Source organism: Diplotaxodon limnothrissa, linkage group LG17, assembly GCF_057381915.1.
Source record: "Diplotaxodon limnothrissa isolate DT_005_m linkage group LG17, D_limnothrissa_male_GT1.1, whole genome shotgun sequence".
Lineage (NCBI taxonomy): Eukaryota > Metazoa > Chordata > Actinopteri > Cichliformes > Cichlidae > Diplotaxodon > Diplotaxodon limnothrissa.
In genome coordinates, this window is record NC_140612.1 from 6,807,678 (window position 1) to 6,823,568 (window position 15,891).

The following is a 15,891-nucleotide window of genomic DNA, read 5'->3' on the forward strand; positions in this document are numbered from 1 at the left end:
CCCACTCTGACTCCAGTAGATGAGTGTCTACAGCGGTGTTGTGTGTCTGTAATAAATGTGCCTGCCATATTTGGTATTTATCTTGAGAGAGAACAGGAAATGCCAGATTTGGAAAACCTTTTAGACAAAAACTGCTAAAATGTAAAGGTCCCCTTTCCTTTCTGTCTTCTAGCACTGATAATAAAGCATAGCAAGAACATAAAGTAGGCCTGCCCTTTGTTTTAGGACTACAAAGTGGGATGATAAAGACAACAACGCATGCGTGCAGAGCTACTCCCGTTCTTGCGGACCGGAAGTTGCAAGAAAGTTTTAAGCAGAGGGACTCATCCTGTCCGCACATCCTATCTGTGGTTTATCGTCAGCGTTTGGTGCTCGAAAGGACGTTGCCCTTGTTAAACTTCAACCGAAGAGGTCAGTGTATGTACTTGTGTTCTCCTTGAGCCGACAGCATCTTAGCGGCTGGAGGGAAACAAGGAGGATGGAGGTGAGCGAAGTGTCTTTGCTACTATCTTTGAGTTAGCTTGTTTCCCTGTGAGGAGGTGAAAGCTTCTGTCACAGCCACGGGAGCTGCTGTAGCTACGCTCGCCGTCGTACCTGTAGTACATATTGGCCCTTTAATTAAAATTTCGTGTCTCCGCTTTGAATTTATCAAAGCTGCTTTTTACAATGTGATGTGAGCGAGCTAGCACAGGAGAGGAAATGGGAAGAAGCGCGAGGCGTTCAACTGTCGGCGCGAGAATGACTGAACAGGAGACTTTATTCTGCATGATATATAAAACCTCTGACATAAGTCTGTTAATGTTCAGGACCTGTTCCACACACGGGGAAAAACAAGCAAGTGTTACTCATTTGCATATTATTATATATAAAATAATAAATATAGATTTAATAAATAATTAATGTAAATATCAAATACAGAACTGTATTCTAACCTTTCTAACAGTCGCCTGCTATTCTCACAGTATCACAGTAGTTTCATTCACTATTTATCTGCATAGCCAGAGATTTGATTTTTTTTTGTTTTTTTGGATTGACTTTGAAGGCACCATGTCGAGGTGTAATCCAAGTACTTAACCAGACCAGCTACGTGTTTCCTCTTTTATAAACGTTACCCACATGCATGGCTTTGTTTCTGGATCGTGGTCCATGAAGACGTGTGGTTGCAAGACTTCTGGGAGAGAGGTTTGCCTGTAGCTGTAAAACACTGCACACCTACCCTGAGGAAACTCTATGCCTTATGATTTATTCAGCAAACCTTTCCCCCAGTACATCAGACTTAATGCAAGCCATTACATAAGCTGGTCAGAGACCAAATATTTACTCGAAAGTTGCATCATTGCAAATCAAACTGAAATCTTTGTCAGCATAGCAAAGGGCTTTCTTATTATCGTCACCCATGCTTGTAGAAATCATAACTATCTTGTCATGTCTTGTCCTCGCTTGCTCTGAAAAGGTTTAAGGAATGAGGATATACCAGCCGAGAAGAAAAAGCGGGAGAGATAAACTACACGGGACATAGATTCTACGCCAGCCCTCCGGCCTCTACCATGGAGCAAGAAGAAGAAGTGGTGGCTGCAGCAGCTCGAGAGGATGAAGACTCCCAGCTGATTTACAGGATCGAGCGTCCTGTCTACAATGAAACTCTGATCCAGGCACAGCTTCTTAAACGCAAAGAAGACACCACCACAAATTGTCAGAAGCTGGCAGAAAAGTTCCAGTAAGTCTTTCTCTGGACATTTCCTGTCAACATGTCGTTGAACAGATCAGCATCGACATAGATCCACACACAAGATCCCAGTGTGCTGTATAAACTGAAGCCAGAAGACAGTGGGAAATCTGTGGGAGTTGATGTGCAACCTTCGAATGTCCTTTAGATGAGTGGAAAAATAAGACGTTTAACACATTAAAATGCAAAAAAGCTCCAACACTGATCTTCAAATAGATCATGTTGCATTCTAACATTTAAAAACAAATGAAAAAGTTATTCAGAGCTAAACTGCACAAACCCGGGATCCTCTGTCCCTGCTTTTTATTTGGGAACTGATGCAGCTGGGCAAGCAAAAAGGGGGAGAAGTCGGGGGTTAAATAAGCCGCCCGAACAAGGCTGGGAAATGACATGCTAATGCCAGCTCGCTGGCAATTTGGGACTGAGACAGGTGGGAGGGCTTACTGAGGGGAGCTGAGGAGGAGGAGGAGGTCTTCATACAAAAGCAGAGATGTGCTTTGGAACCGTACAGCGAGCAACCCGGGAGTTAGTGAAGAACGGGTCTGCACTCATAACCATCCACAGGACGCAGGGCAAAAGGGAGCGAGGCAGAGGGTGTGGCAGAGCTCAGGGTGGGAATCGACACAGTGACACGTTAGAGTCATTTATAGAGATGCTTTCTTGTCATTTTGCAGAGGGAACAACAAAAGTGTCATAAAGTTGTAAAACATTGATGTTTCTTAAATAACTCTTGGCTATAGTGCAGAGTGAGGGTGAATGTTGGGGCTTAAATCTGTAACAGCAGAACAAACATTATCACTGAAATGATATTTCTGTGGTGTAAGAAAGAACAAATATCTGTTAACCAGTGTAACTCACGTGGTGCTGCTATTAAAGGTATAGTAGGGATATTGTAAGCACGAGTCATTCCAAAGTTCAGCTAACACGAGGGGGCTTCTTGAATCCTGCAGTCAACAACATGAAAGCGACTCCAGAAAAACTTTGTCTGTGGAGGCTTTTAAAAATCTGATTGGTGTTGAATATCCACAGGTGTTCTTCAGAGAAGGCCAAGGCAGCAGCTCTGAGCTTCATGCCTATTCTCTCATGGCTGCCGTCGTATCCAGTCAAGAAGTACCTCTTTTCAGACGTGGTCGCCATAGTCTCAGGTCTCAGCACGGGAGTCGTGCAGCTTCCACAAGGTCAGTGAACTGTGCAGCAGCGCCGTGTGAAGCACCGAGGCTGCGAGCAGGGCCGGCTGCGGCTCCAGAGGAGCAGTTTCTGCTTCATGCTGACACTTTGACACTGTGATGGAGTCACTGAACCTCCAGGATTGTTTATTTGGAAACGTGTTATCTTCCCTGCTCCACAGGACTAGCCTACGCTATGCTGGCTGCGGTGCCTCCTGTTTATGGTCTGTACTCCTCCTTCTACCCGGTCCTGCTGTACACCTTCTTTGGCACGTCCAGACACATATCAGTAGGTGAGAGAGCCGTCTCTGTTCTGACCTCATGGCCCTGTGTGACCGGCTCTGCCCACGTACAAGAAAACAGTTACAATATGCTCGTCATTGTTCCATAAGCTCCACCCTCTTATTTACTCCCTGCCCCCAACACACACACAACAGAAAATTTCATGTTCTGCTGTTGAAGCTACATGTACAGAGGAGAGAAATTAAAGGTACCGCCGCCATGGCGATGCCCCGACCTAAATATTTATCAAAATATTTATTTATTGTTTGAAATCGATCCAAACAGACACACCCTGACACGGTCTGACGTTTCCTTTCAGTTTAGTGTTAAATGTAAAGTTGGTGTTAAGGTTCTCGCCAAGAAAGAAGCTTTTAAATAAGATGTATAAGAAGAAAATGATTGTATATGAAGGAAACTGCTGCTTCCTGGATGTGTCACTGATTGCTAGCTTCTTCATTTTCCAGCTTGATGTTCGTTTGGAATAAAGAAACCATGGAAGCCAGCTCCTCTGGTTCACTGCAGCTGTGTGCTCGGCCACGGCTGCTTCCTCACGTCTAACAGTATTTCCAGTAATGCTTTGCTGCCTATTATGAGGATAGGAAACTATAGCTGATTTGTTTCCAGCCTGACTCTCCTGACATTGTCCAGAATTTGTCTCTCATTGGCTCCCCCTCTGTTCCCCATGTCTGCTTTCAAAACACCAAGATGGTGACGTTCAGACGCACCGAGCTGTTTTCTTTTCTCGCTTGCTTTTTGAGAGAAGACAAATGTAGTTAAGATGATGTCATTTTTACATGGTTGAGCTTTTTATAGATTTCTTAATCCACATTAATGGTGTCACATCCAAGTCTTGCAGGCAACTAGTCACTTTCCACACAGCTGTGTCTGTAGTGACTGTGAGGTGTACTGGGTTACACAGTGATTCAGATTATGAGATGAAAGGTGTGGAGGAAATGTTTGTATGTGTGCTAACTGTGTGCTTAGCTTTCACGGGAGGCATTTCAGCGACCTCACCCTGTGACAGCTTCCTTTCCTTGAAATGGGTCCAAGTCTCAAATGCCAGCTGTGACCTATGAGTCCCTCTGACAGTTGGACCCAATGAAGCACCTCACAAACAGGAAGTGTTCCTGTAAAACTGTCACATGGTGAGGAAACAACACGTCACATTATGGCAGAATAAGACACAGATGAGCCTGTCATCAGACAGCGCACACTTGATGAACAGCACCAAAGTGCTGCAGTGATGTTTGGTTTAGTGCAACTGTGTGTGGGAGAGGTTTTCCTGAAAAAGGACAGGTGCGATAAAAATATTACGTTTCATTTTGTTAAAGCCAACTGTGCTTTTATTAAACCTTCGTGGTCCTCTTCGTATGTGCGATGGTTTGGATATTTCTCTGTGAAGAACGGAAAGAGCTGAAAGAGCTCCGTGGTCCCACAGACTAAACCACAGTGCTTCATGTCTCACACACTTTGCATAGTGAGATTCAGTTTCTGCCTTCCAGACGAAGGCTTCTGCTCCCACAGTGCAGATGATCTCGTCACAGCTGTGTTACTTTGTAGGTTACAGTTTGTTCTTCTGTTTGCAGTAGTTTGTACCGTGGTTCTCTGTCTGTGTGCACGTGAGGGTGGATAACTCTACCTACAGGTGCAGGTTCTGAAAGCAAATAAGAAAACCCCGTTATCACATGATAGACGAGGTGTGTGTGTGTGTGTGTGTGTGTGTGTGTGTGTGTGTGTGTGTGTGTGTGTGTGTGTGTGGAGTGACGTCATGTTAAGACTCCATTCATATTTGACTGACATCCACCGAGGTCTTCAAGCTCCACTAATGATTTTATTGGTTAAAAACTGACAAAACCTTCTAACTTAAACTGTCATTCATACATGTGTATTGATATTATACAGACAGTGCTGTATACATGCTGCTTACCTTCTCACTGAGAGTGTTTATGGGGACTGTAAATATGACGTTATTACCTGATCTTCAAACGTTCCTAAAATGTTTTTAAAATTCTGATTAACATTGAGGAAGTGATGCTGGGGCTCACATCTGCATCCAAATGTCACCTTTGACCTCTACCTTTAAAGTAAATACTGCCCACAGAGGCTTAACCTTGTGCTCTGGTTTCAATCCAAGCAGGTTTAAATGTTTTTAGTCTCTTAGGCTATGTTCACTCTGCAGGTCTTGATGCTCAATTCAGATTTTTTGATCAAATCCGATTCTTTTGTCTGCTCATTCACACTACAAATAAAATGTGACAGCAAACGCGCAAAAGAAGACGTCACACACAACGCGCTCTGTTTAGACCCAGAGCAACAGTATGTTTGACTGATGACCTTAATATAAAGACTTCGGACTTCATGTTTCCCAATTTTTGCTTTAAGTTATTTTGTTATTTACATAATAATGTAGATAACCTAATAATGATCCTTATTGCTGTTTTAGAGGAGCAGTGCTTCAGAGGATAGATTTCTGTCAGAATCTGCAGATTATACGGTACAAATAAAATGTTCACGTTTCTCCAACGTTGTCTTCCAAACAGTTTCACGGGATGGTCAGGAAACGTTCGCGATGTCTTCTCCGGCGCTGATAATTGGCGTCTGTCTTGTGTCAGTGACGTAAAAGACGGATTTAATGCGACATGACCATCAAACAGCAGTCGATTTCTGAAACATCAGATATGTATCGGATTCAGGACCACATATGAAAGTGACCCAGGTCGGATTTGTGCCGTTCACACTGTCACACCATGATCGGATATGAGTCGCACAGGGTCAGAAAAGTCGGATTTGATGCGCTTTTGCCTGCAGTGTGAACGTAGCCTAAGTGATAATCAGCATGTACCCACATCATTTTTGTGAATTCGAAAGTTTAGTAAATGTAAAAACAAAACAGCAAAAACTGTAACATTATAACCCCTCAGAACGTGTGTCCTGTGGAAGGTTTTTAAAATTTGAGCTTGACAGATGTTGTAAAACTTCACTTTCTAACATCTTCCACAACTGGGATTGTAAAACTCGCTGCCTCTAACTACGTAAAGACTGACATAAGCAGGTTTCATTAAACCCAGCCTCAGTTGTCTCACCAATCTGGCTGCTTTCTTTTCTCCAACGCTGTCACGCTTGTCTCGATTGTCAGTTTAAATCCGTCCAACAAATGGGTCCAATAAACTAGACCTGCTCAACCCTTTGAAGCTGAGAAGCTAATCTGCAAAGATTGTAAATCACCGCTGGCCAAAATCTGGCCTGACATCAGGTTGCTGTGGGAATGATGACAGTCCCCTCTGGCAGAGAACGAGAGGAAATTATTGGGCTGCTTTTCAAGTGTGAGGCAGGACGGCCTTTACCGTCACAGGGTGGTGAGAGGAAAGGCCGGTGCGAGCACAAGTCTGCAGTTTCTGTGCTGCGTTTGAGCGCTCGTTGTACTCGACATCAGCTTTGACCCCAGCCTATCATAGCGCTGCGTTTGTGTCGATGACCTGCAGGTACCTTTGCTGTCATAAGTCTGATGATTGGGGGCGTCGCTGTGAGGGAGGCACCAGACAGCATGTTTATGAATATCAATGCTACTGGATCCAACGCATCTGATGCCATCAACGTGGAGCTTCGTGATAAGAGCAGGGTCCAGGTGGCCGTGATGGTCACAACTCATCCAGGTCAGCCTCCCGCCTGCAGAGCAGCCGTGGCTAATCTCACTGTTTATCCAAAGCAGCAGCAGCAGCATGTCTGAATCACTGTTGATGTATCAACTCGATTTTAAATGTTTCTGTATGAAACATTGTTTTTGACCCCCCTCTTCTTCTGCATTCCTTTAGATTGTTTTAGGTCTTCTCAGGTTTGGCTTTGTAGCAATCTACCTCACCGAGCCCCTGGTGCGAGGCTTCACCACAGCAGCATCCATGCACGTCGTCATCTCCCAGCTGAAGTACTTGCTGGGGGTGGAAACGCAGCGTTATTCTGGGTTTCTCTCTGCTATTTATGTGAGTTTTGAGAGGCCCTGTCTTTCTCCTTCCCATAATGGTCAATGAATCGCTAACACTTACCTTTCTGTCACTGCAGAGTGTCAAAGCAGTGCTCAGCAGAATCACCAGCACCAATATTGCCACTTTCCTTCTGGGGCTCGGGTGTATCATCTTCCTTTACGTGATCAAAATTCTCAACGAGCGCTTCAAGAAGAAGCTGCCCATTCCCATTCCTGGAGAGATCATTGTGGTCATCGTGTCCACGGGCATCTCCTATGGTTTGTCGTTATCAAAGGAATACAAGGTCCATGTGGTTGGGAACATACCAACAGGGTAGGCCGCACACTCTATGGATTTGTTTAAGTGTCTTTTGGTTTAAGCTCGTGTTCTCTACACGTATGTGACAGAGGTATACAGATGTTGTCTTATTGGTTACAGGCTTCGCCCTCCTGCTGCCCCAAACATCTCGCTGCTGCCCAATTTGGTCACAGATTCTTTTGCTATAGCGATTGTAGGATTCTCCATGGACGTCTCGCTGGCCAAGATCTTTGCCCTGAAACATGGCTACAGTGTGGATGGCAACCAGGTGAGTGTGTCCACGGGGTGAGCTGCTGATGAGCCTCTGGCACTGTGTGTGACTAAATGTTTGGTTAGGACACTTTGGATCTTCTGGATGATGGGACGTCCTCTAGCTGTTTGTTGCAAATCTTGTAAAGTTATATTTTTATCCTGCACGCTGATATTGGAAATGCTGCTCACAAAAAGGTTCATTGTTCCAGTTTGTTGGAACGTGTTCATTTCATTGAACACTGAGTTGTTTGGAGCGTTGTATAGTTGCCTGACTGTACTATTCGTTGAAGACTGAGCAAAGCGTGTCCTCCAGTGACACATAGCTGACACATAAATGCAGGTCACGCATTTAGTAAAGCACGACTGTGGAAAATATACGGGTCGCATTTTCCTGAAATTGTCCAAAGCTGACGTGTGTAAATGTTGTTGCAGAAGGACTTTCCTCTCTTTTTCACGGTTTTCCTCCACGTGTCCACTTTCAGGAGCTCATTGCACTCGGTCTGTGTAACTTCATCAGCTCCTTCTTCCAAACGTTTGCCATCACCTGCTCCATGTCGAGGAGTCTGGTCCAGGAGAGCACAGGAGGCAAAACACAGGTGACACACACGAGCTGCAGGAGTGATTACACTATCTAAATTGGTGCTGTAAAGCTGTTGTTAGAGTGAGAGGTGTGTTGATGGAGTTATTGCTTTTTTATGTGTGTGCTTTAGATTGCAGGGCTCCTGGCGTCGCTGCTGGTGCTGGTGGTGGTGGTGGCCGTCGGCTTTGTCTTCGAGCCGCTCCCTCAGGTGAGTTCCCGTCTGACGTTTGGGCGTGACCTGTGAGACCGCACACACCTATATGTCTTCTTTGGCTCTCGTTTGCTTGTGTTTCTCAGACTGCGCTGGCTGCCATCATCATGGTCAACCTCATAGGGATGTTCAAGCAGTTCAGAGACATTCCCAGTCTGTGGAGGACCAGCAAGATTGAACTGGTCAGTCTTTAAAACCAAGCTTAGCTGACTTAAAGTGCACCGTTACTCTGAGAGGTGTTTATGTGAACCCGAGTGAATACACGGTGGAGAAGCTGAGCTTGCAGACAGAAGTGTGACTATAATGTGCAGGAGATAAATGCACGTCGTCTGAAGACATTTGCTTATGTTAAAACTGCTTTGGTCTTGCAAAACGCTTCCTCTTCATGCTAGTTTCATGTTACTTTCCTTTTTGTCCTCTCAGGCCATCTGGGTGATCGCCTTTATCGCTTCTGTGCTGCTGGGACTGGACTACGGCCTCCTGGTGGCCGTCACATTTGCCATATTGACAGTCATATACAGGACACAGAGGTAATGATTCGGATATGTGTTTTTCCTTGAACTGAAGCTTAAAGGCAGCTGTGAGAGTTTTCAAAGAGCAGGTTTGATTTGTGCTCTGAGCTGTTTTCTTTCTCTTCCAGCCCTAAAACTTCCATCCTGGGTCACGTCGCTAACACGGGGCTCTACTGTGACGTCGACGAGTATGAAGAGGTAAATGTGTGAGGAGAGAAACCTGCTCCGTGTGAAACATCCACACTGACCAAGCCTGCTGTTTGTGTTCTCAGGCGGCTGAATATGAGGGGATTAAGATCTTCCACTCCAACTCTTCAATCTACTTTGCTAACAGTGACCTGTATGTGAACAGCCTCAAGAAGAAGGTAGCAGTGTGTTTGAGTGTGTGGAAGCAAACAGAAACCCTTTTGTGGGGGAAATATGTGAAGCACTTATTATCACTGGGTCTTACCTGACTCAGTCTGAGAGGAGCAGCGTGAGCGTGTAATCATCTGGTGGTAGATGCGAGCACAGCTCTACTTTGAGATGAGCAGGAAGTCAGTTTGCTTGTGTTTTCACTGTCTTGGCTACAAATGAAGGTTTGCAGTTGTAGCCTGTTCACGTTACAGCTGAAGCTTCAACAGTTCAGTGAAAACGTTTCTACGTTTGTCATTTCTGCTTTTCTGTGTGTTCAAATAACTAAGAGCAAAGAATACATTTTAACTTTACTGTGTGAATTAAAGGTTTATCCAGTATCTAAGCACCGTGTGGGAAATATTCCCAGCCTCTCCCAGTCTTAACCTAAGGAGTAACTGTGCCAGCTTTACCAGCAACACCTGATTCCTAGGGATCAGTCTCTGTTGCTACTGTGGAGGCATGTTGAGTCCTTAAAGGGGAAAAGAGTCCCGTTGTAAGATCATGGATTGAGCTCAGTGTTTACGAGTCACAGCCATGCCTGATCGCATCAATAACACAAAGAGACGCTACAAGAGCTCAAAAAGCAACACGGTGCCACGATCAGCTGCAAAGGGTAACAGGGTCATTACTTTACTGCTTCAGAGCTTGGACAGTTGATGGAACTATGAATTCTGGGTAATTACGTTTTCACCTAGGTGCAGGTTTAGATAGCTTGTGTTGGTTAAACAATGAAATCACACGTTGAAAACTGCATTTTGCTTTTACTCAGGTTATCTTTGTGCAAGATTAACACTTGTTTTGTGACAAATCAGGTGAAGCACAGATGTTACTGAAAGCAGTTGATCATGTGCTTCATGCTTATTGTGTTAAAGTTCAAAAGTAAAGACGTCGATATGTGTTTGTTTTGTAAACATTGTTTCAGTTCTCATTTTTGTTTTTCATATTCAATTCAGCTTTATTTACACAGCGCCAAGTCACAACAACAGTCACCGCAAGGTGCTTTATATTGTAAGGTAGACCCTACATTAATAGATACAGAGAAAAACCCAACAATCATATGACCCCCTATGAGCAGCACTTTGGCGACAGCGGGAAGGAAAAACTCCCTTTTAACAGGAAGAAACCTCCAGCAGAACCAGGCTCAGGGAGGGGCGGGGCCATCTGCTGTGATTGGTTGGGGGGAGAGAAGGAAGACAGGATAAAGACATGAGATTAATAACAAGTGTATTATGTAATGTAATATGAATAATTATCAGAGAAAATGCCAAAATAAGACGTGAGGTAATGGTAGAGGTAAATGAGTGAGGAAGAATGACGTGCTGAGTTGGATGTTAACAGCTCTGTTGTGATTATGTTGATCTTTACAGACGGGGCTAAACCCTGAACACTTACAAGCTGCTCGGAAAGCCCAAAAAAAAAAAGAAAGGAGAAGACGAACAGCAATCGGTCGTCTCCGCTGAAAATCTGTGCCAAGGTGGGTCACTGCTTTTCTTTTGTCTATCCAAACTTTGAGCTTTGTCAACAGGTTAAATACACACTCATGTGACGGTCGTGTGTGTGTGTGTGTGTGTGTGTGTGTGTGTGTGTATATATATATATATACACACACACAGTTTTGTGGTGCTGCTTTGTTTCTAGTACAAGGATGAGGCAGTGACTCATGACGTTTTGTCCCAGAGCCACGTGGCGGAGGATCAGAAGAACGGCCAGTTTGGCGACAGACATGGCGACTCAGAGGAGGCGGTCTTCCTTGAGCCTTTCAGCACAGTCCACTCCATCATCCTGGACTGGACGTCTGCAACTTTCATTGACTCAGTGGGAGCTAAAGCCATCAGACAGGTTCTGGCCCTTTCTCCAGCGCTGCACTGCACAGGAGCACCAGCTGCATATTTTCACTGAACTCCAGTCACGGTTTCATGGTGTAGAGCCCAAATACTGAAAACTATTATCTGTTTGTGCAGATCATTAAAGAGCATGCCGCCGTAGATGTCCGGGTGGTCATAGCTGGCTGCAACAGTAAGTGACTATTAAGACTTTTCATTAGATCTGAAAATATCTGTACACATGCTCTGTTTTATACGCACTACGTACAGAACGCAATTAAAACCCGTCCACCCATCTATCCTCTTATCTTTACAAATAGCTGTGGGGACTATTTGTGGACCATGAACTGTTCATGAAACCAGTTAGAGGACTGGTGCTTTGTTACACATCGTCCTGCAGGAGTTGGTACACTGTGGTTAGAAAGGCATGGACGTGGAAATATCCCTCACACTGTAGCACCACTGATCCAATGCAGGAGGAATCCATGCAGTTATGATGTTTATACCAAAGTCTGCTACAGAAAGCCTGTGCATACTGCAACCTCAGGTTTCTGTTTGTAGCTGGGCGATGTGGCGCCCTGTGGTCTGATGCTGCTGTAGCCCATCTGCTTTCCAACATGAGGTGCATTCAGAGAAGCTCTTTGGTGGTAACAGGTGGTTATTTGAGTCACTCTTACCTTCCTGTCACGCTCGACACACTTCTTCTCTGACATCACTGAAGCATCTTCTCCCAGAGAACTGCTGCTCGCCTGTTACGTTCAGACCGTCCTCTGTAAACCTCGGAGATGATTGTGTTGGAAAGTCCCAGCAACTTCTAAAGCACGTCTGATATCTAGTCATGCCATGTTCATTCTGATGCTTGCCTTGAACTCCAGCTGATGTCTGCATTGAGCTTCTGCCATGTGATTGGCTGATTTCGATGTTTGCATGAATGAGAACATGAGGTCTGTAAGTGGAGACCTATAATAAAGACAAGTTCCACACACTGGGGTCATAATGTAAAGGATGGAAACGGGCAACAAGCACTATGACAGAACTCTGTTGAAAGTTTTGGTTTGAATGATTAAGCCTGTGGGTCCTGACAGACACAGCCTGTGGTTCACAGACTGAAGCCATTCCTGCAGTAACAAACAGGACGCTCCTGTTCTGCACATTTGGGATTGAAAATGAGAAGATATCATTTGGAACCAAATGGTAAACATGATGTCACACGATATATTTACAGTTCACTTTCAGTATATTGGCTCACGAGCGCTCAGGATGTTTTCAGAGTGGCAGCTAGCCAGAAGAAGGCAGGGATGAAGCTGCAGCAGCTTGTTTCACACTGTAATGAAGCTGCTGTCCAAAAAGTGAACACAGCAGGTTGCTTTAGTTGCTTTGTGTGCCCTGTAAATGGAACAAAGGTATCACTGCAGGAATGTCATGTATATAACAGTGTTTAACTCAACAATAACAGTGTTTCCCAGGCTGCACTTATCCTTTTGCAGCTTTATCTTAATTGGCTGATGGGGCAGAGCAGCCCTGAACGAGCACTGCAGATTAAAATATATTTACGGAACCATGTTGCTGTTCAGATAGCTGACTGTAGCTTTGCAATATCTTGTAGAAGAGATAATCTTGCACTTTTTGATGACATCTGTAGTGCTGGGGCCTTTTGGAAAACAGTGACTCAGCTTCTTTTAAAAAAAAAAAAAAAACTTCAGAAGGACATATTGCTGTGACAACACCGATGAGGGATAAGAGATATTGTCGTGAAAAAGTGAGTCTGTGGGGATTGATGAAAGACATGTCGGAGTTATCCATGTCCTCATTATACAGGCTTCAAAATGTTCTTACTTTTCTCTCTCTTTTTCCCACTTTCCCATGTTTTCACTTGTTTTGTTGATGGCTTTTTCCTTCGTCCTTCCTTAATTACATCCTCTTAATGATCTTTTCTCCCTGACTTTACCTGCATTTGTCAGATTTACTTGCGCTTGCCTGTTCCTTTGTCTCTCTCTCGCTTTCTCGCTCGCTCGCCCTCTCAGCAGGGGAAATTGATGATTACAAACCCAGTAGTAAGAGAAAAATGATTGGATCCTAGCAGTAGTAGAACTGTAATATTTTCTCCTTGTGCAGTGGCCTGTAATAAACCAGGGCTGAGGAAACCTGTCAAAGCACGGTTGAGTCTGTGTGAAAGTAGGAGTTTGTGCTGTCTGTGCACGCTCGAACGTTGCTGCCGGCCGGCTTTGTCTTGTTTGAATGCTGTTTTGATTTTTGTGGACAGTGGAGAATAAAGATGACGTGACAGCTAGGACAGAGAACAAATGTGAAAAAACGTGCTGGAAAATGTAATGGGAGTGGCAATCCAGGACACACCAGTGCTGCTAAATTAAAAGAAACATTAATGTATTATTAGCTGCACTGTAGTGAGAGTCCAGGACTACATTTCTTGTATTTTAGGTTGAAAGTGCTTGATGACAAAAATATAGATGTCACAGCAATGCTCCCATGCTCACAAACTAAGGTATCTCTGTGTGCTAGAGTTGACCTTGTCACCTACCTAGAATTATTCAAATGCTTGAGCCATCCTCACCTTCAGTCAGCTGAAGTGTGTCCGCTACCAGGTAACTAAGTGCCAGTGAACGCCACATCCTGAATGCCCCTGAAAAAGAGAACCCAGCAATGCACTGTTGTACTTAAAATAGACTGTGGCATGGCTCTTGTTGGGTCACTTCACTAACAAGAGTAATGTAACTTTTTCCAACAGTAGGACACCACACTTGCATCTTTATTCCAAAACAATAGTCTTTAAAAAGGGGTGTGTGTTTTCCATGTGGACTGAATCATACCACATACATCATTTTCCCTGTTGTGCATAATTGTGTGAAAAACTCACTCAATAATATGATGTTGTTCTAAAATCTATGTGTAGATGGGAAACATTATTTTAAAGGGGTTGTTTGGATACATAATTTATGTTCACATCATCAAAAATACATGCTTTAAGGACCTAAATAGTACAAATGCAAAGTACAGTTGGCTTACATTATGTTCCCTTTTGGGAATAAGGCTAAACACTCAGCACTACCCACGGTATCTTTGTACACAACAGTATGTAGGTTATTAGACTGGTGAAGAATAGCAAAGGGAAACACTAGAACAGCCTATTTTGTATGTGTGTTAACAAAATGTCACAATGTTCCCAGGAATGGGCGTCCCAATAAATTCCTCTTAAGGTCAGGCCATGCAATGCCCAGAGAAATTGCTTAAAACCCCAAGAGCTACATCTCAGACTTTAAAAAACCCTATTAGGGTGTTAAATGTCAAAGTTCATGACAGTTCATGATGCCACAAAAAGATTGAACAAGTGTGGCGATAGCCTCTTCTCTTAAGAAAGACAGCGGCAAACACACCTTAGCTTTACAGAGTTCATCTGAGGAAACCACAAGACTTCTGGAACCATGTCCTGTGGACAGATGAGAACAAAGTGGAAATGTTTGGCCATAATGCACAGCCCCACGTTTGGCAAAACCCAAACACGACATAATCAACACAAACACTTCATACCAACTGTCAAGCACGATGCTGTATACCAAAGTATTTTAGAATCAAATATGAGGCCATCTGACTGACAGCTAAAGCTTTACCCAAATTCAGTCATGCTACAAGACAATGATGTCAAACACAGCAGCAAATCTATAACAGAATGAAAAAGAAAAGAATGAAGGTGTTGCAAAGGTCCAATTAAGGTCATCCAGACCTACACCCGAGTTATGCATCATCCTGCCAAAACTCAACCAACGTTGTGAACAGTCAACCAAAGTTCTTCAGTAGCTTCAAGTTATTGCGAAGGTGATTCTACAAGCTACTGAATCATGAAGAGTACTTAGTTTTTCAGAGGACTGCATAGAGTCCTATCAGAACTTCTGCTTTCACGTGATTGTGTAGATTTGAAAACTGTGGAGCAACGACTGCAAAGGCTCTGTCACCTCTTTGCTTGAGGCATGACCTTGAGACATGTACAGTAAGAGGCCTTCACCAGTGGGTCTGTGAGACTGGGAAATATTGGTGAATATAAATGAATAAGACTGGTAATACAAGCTAGGGGCCGCCCATTAAGAGCCTTGATCAAACAACCATAAACTGAATTCTAAAATGAGGCACGATGCCAATGCAGAGAGGCCAGGACTGGAGTGATGTGCTCATACTTTCGGTTCTAGTCAGCAGTCTAGCTGCAAATGCCTATAACAGTACAGATTCACAAGTTCAGCTTTCACGTACAGGTATTTTGCAAGGGTAACAAATATTTCCCTGTGACATACCAAGAGCAAAAGCAGTACAAACGGCCCATATTTGGTAGGTTCCTAATTTAGAGTCACAGCAGTGGGTTACAGGGCAGATGAGCTGTTCTGTATAACTTCTCTGTCCAGTGGTTTCATTGATGGTAACATAAACATCTTTCCTTTTCCAACAGGAAAGAGTCCGTACCTGCTGTTCACTAACCGTCATGAAATCCGTCGTATTCACCCGCTGAAGAGTGAGTACACACAAGTGGTCCCTACACTGAAGAATGCCGTGGCCCTGGATGTGGACGTGTCCACCAACAAGATGTTCTGGTGTGATCTGTATCATCAGAAAATATACAGGTACACACACATACAGCACGCACACACAATGACAAGTTATA

General features: G+C 44.0%; 1 pseudogene across 1 annotated transcript in view; it reads left to right on the forward strand.

Moving 5' to 3' along the window:
* Positions 1-355: 355 nt before the first annotated feature.
* LOC146614570 (prestin-like) overlaps positions 356-15,891 on the forward strand; it is a 48,214-nt pseudogene continuing 32,678 nt past the window's right edge. Inside the window, exons 1-18 of the transcript XR_014906993.1 lie at positions 356-484; positions 1,454-1,717; positions 2,756-2,904; positions 3,075-3,185; positions 6,657-6,838; positions 6,987-7,151; positions 7,231-7,466; positions 7,572-7,719; positions 8,186-8,299; positions 8,414-8,491; positions 8,581-8,676; positions 8,918-9,024; positions 9,135-9,204; positions 9,279-9,371; positions 10,770-10,876; positions 11,041-11,241; positions 11,364-11,418; positions 15,679-15,850. The product of XR_014906993.1 is annotated as a prestin-like (transcript). The remainder of the gene's footprint in view (positions 485-1,453; positions 1,718-2,755; positions 2,905-3,074; positions 3,186-6,656; positions 6,839-6,986; positions 7,152-7,230; positions 7,467-7,571; positions 7,720-8,185; positions 8,300-8,413; positions 8,492-8,580; positions 8,677-8,917; positions 9,025-9,134; positions 9,205-9,278; positions 9,372-10,769; positions 10,877-11,040; positions 11,242-11,363; positions 11,419-15,678; positions 15,851-15,891) is intronic.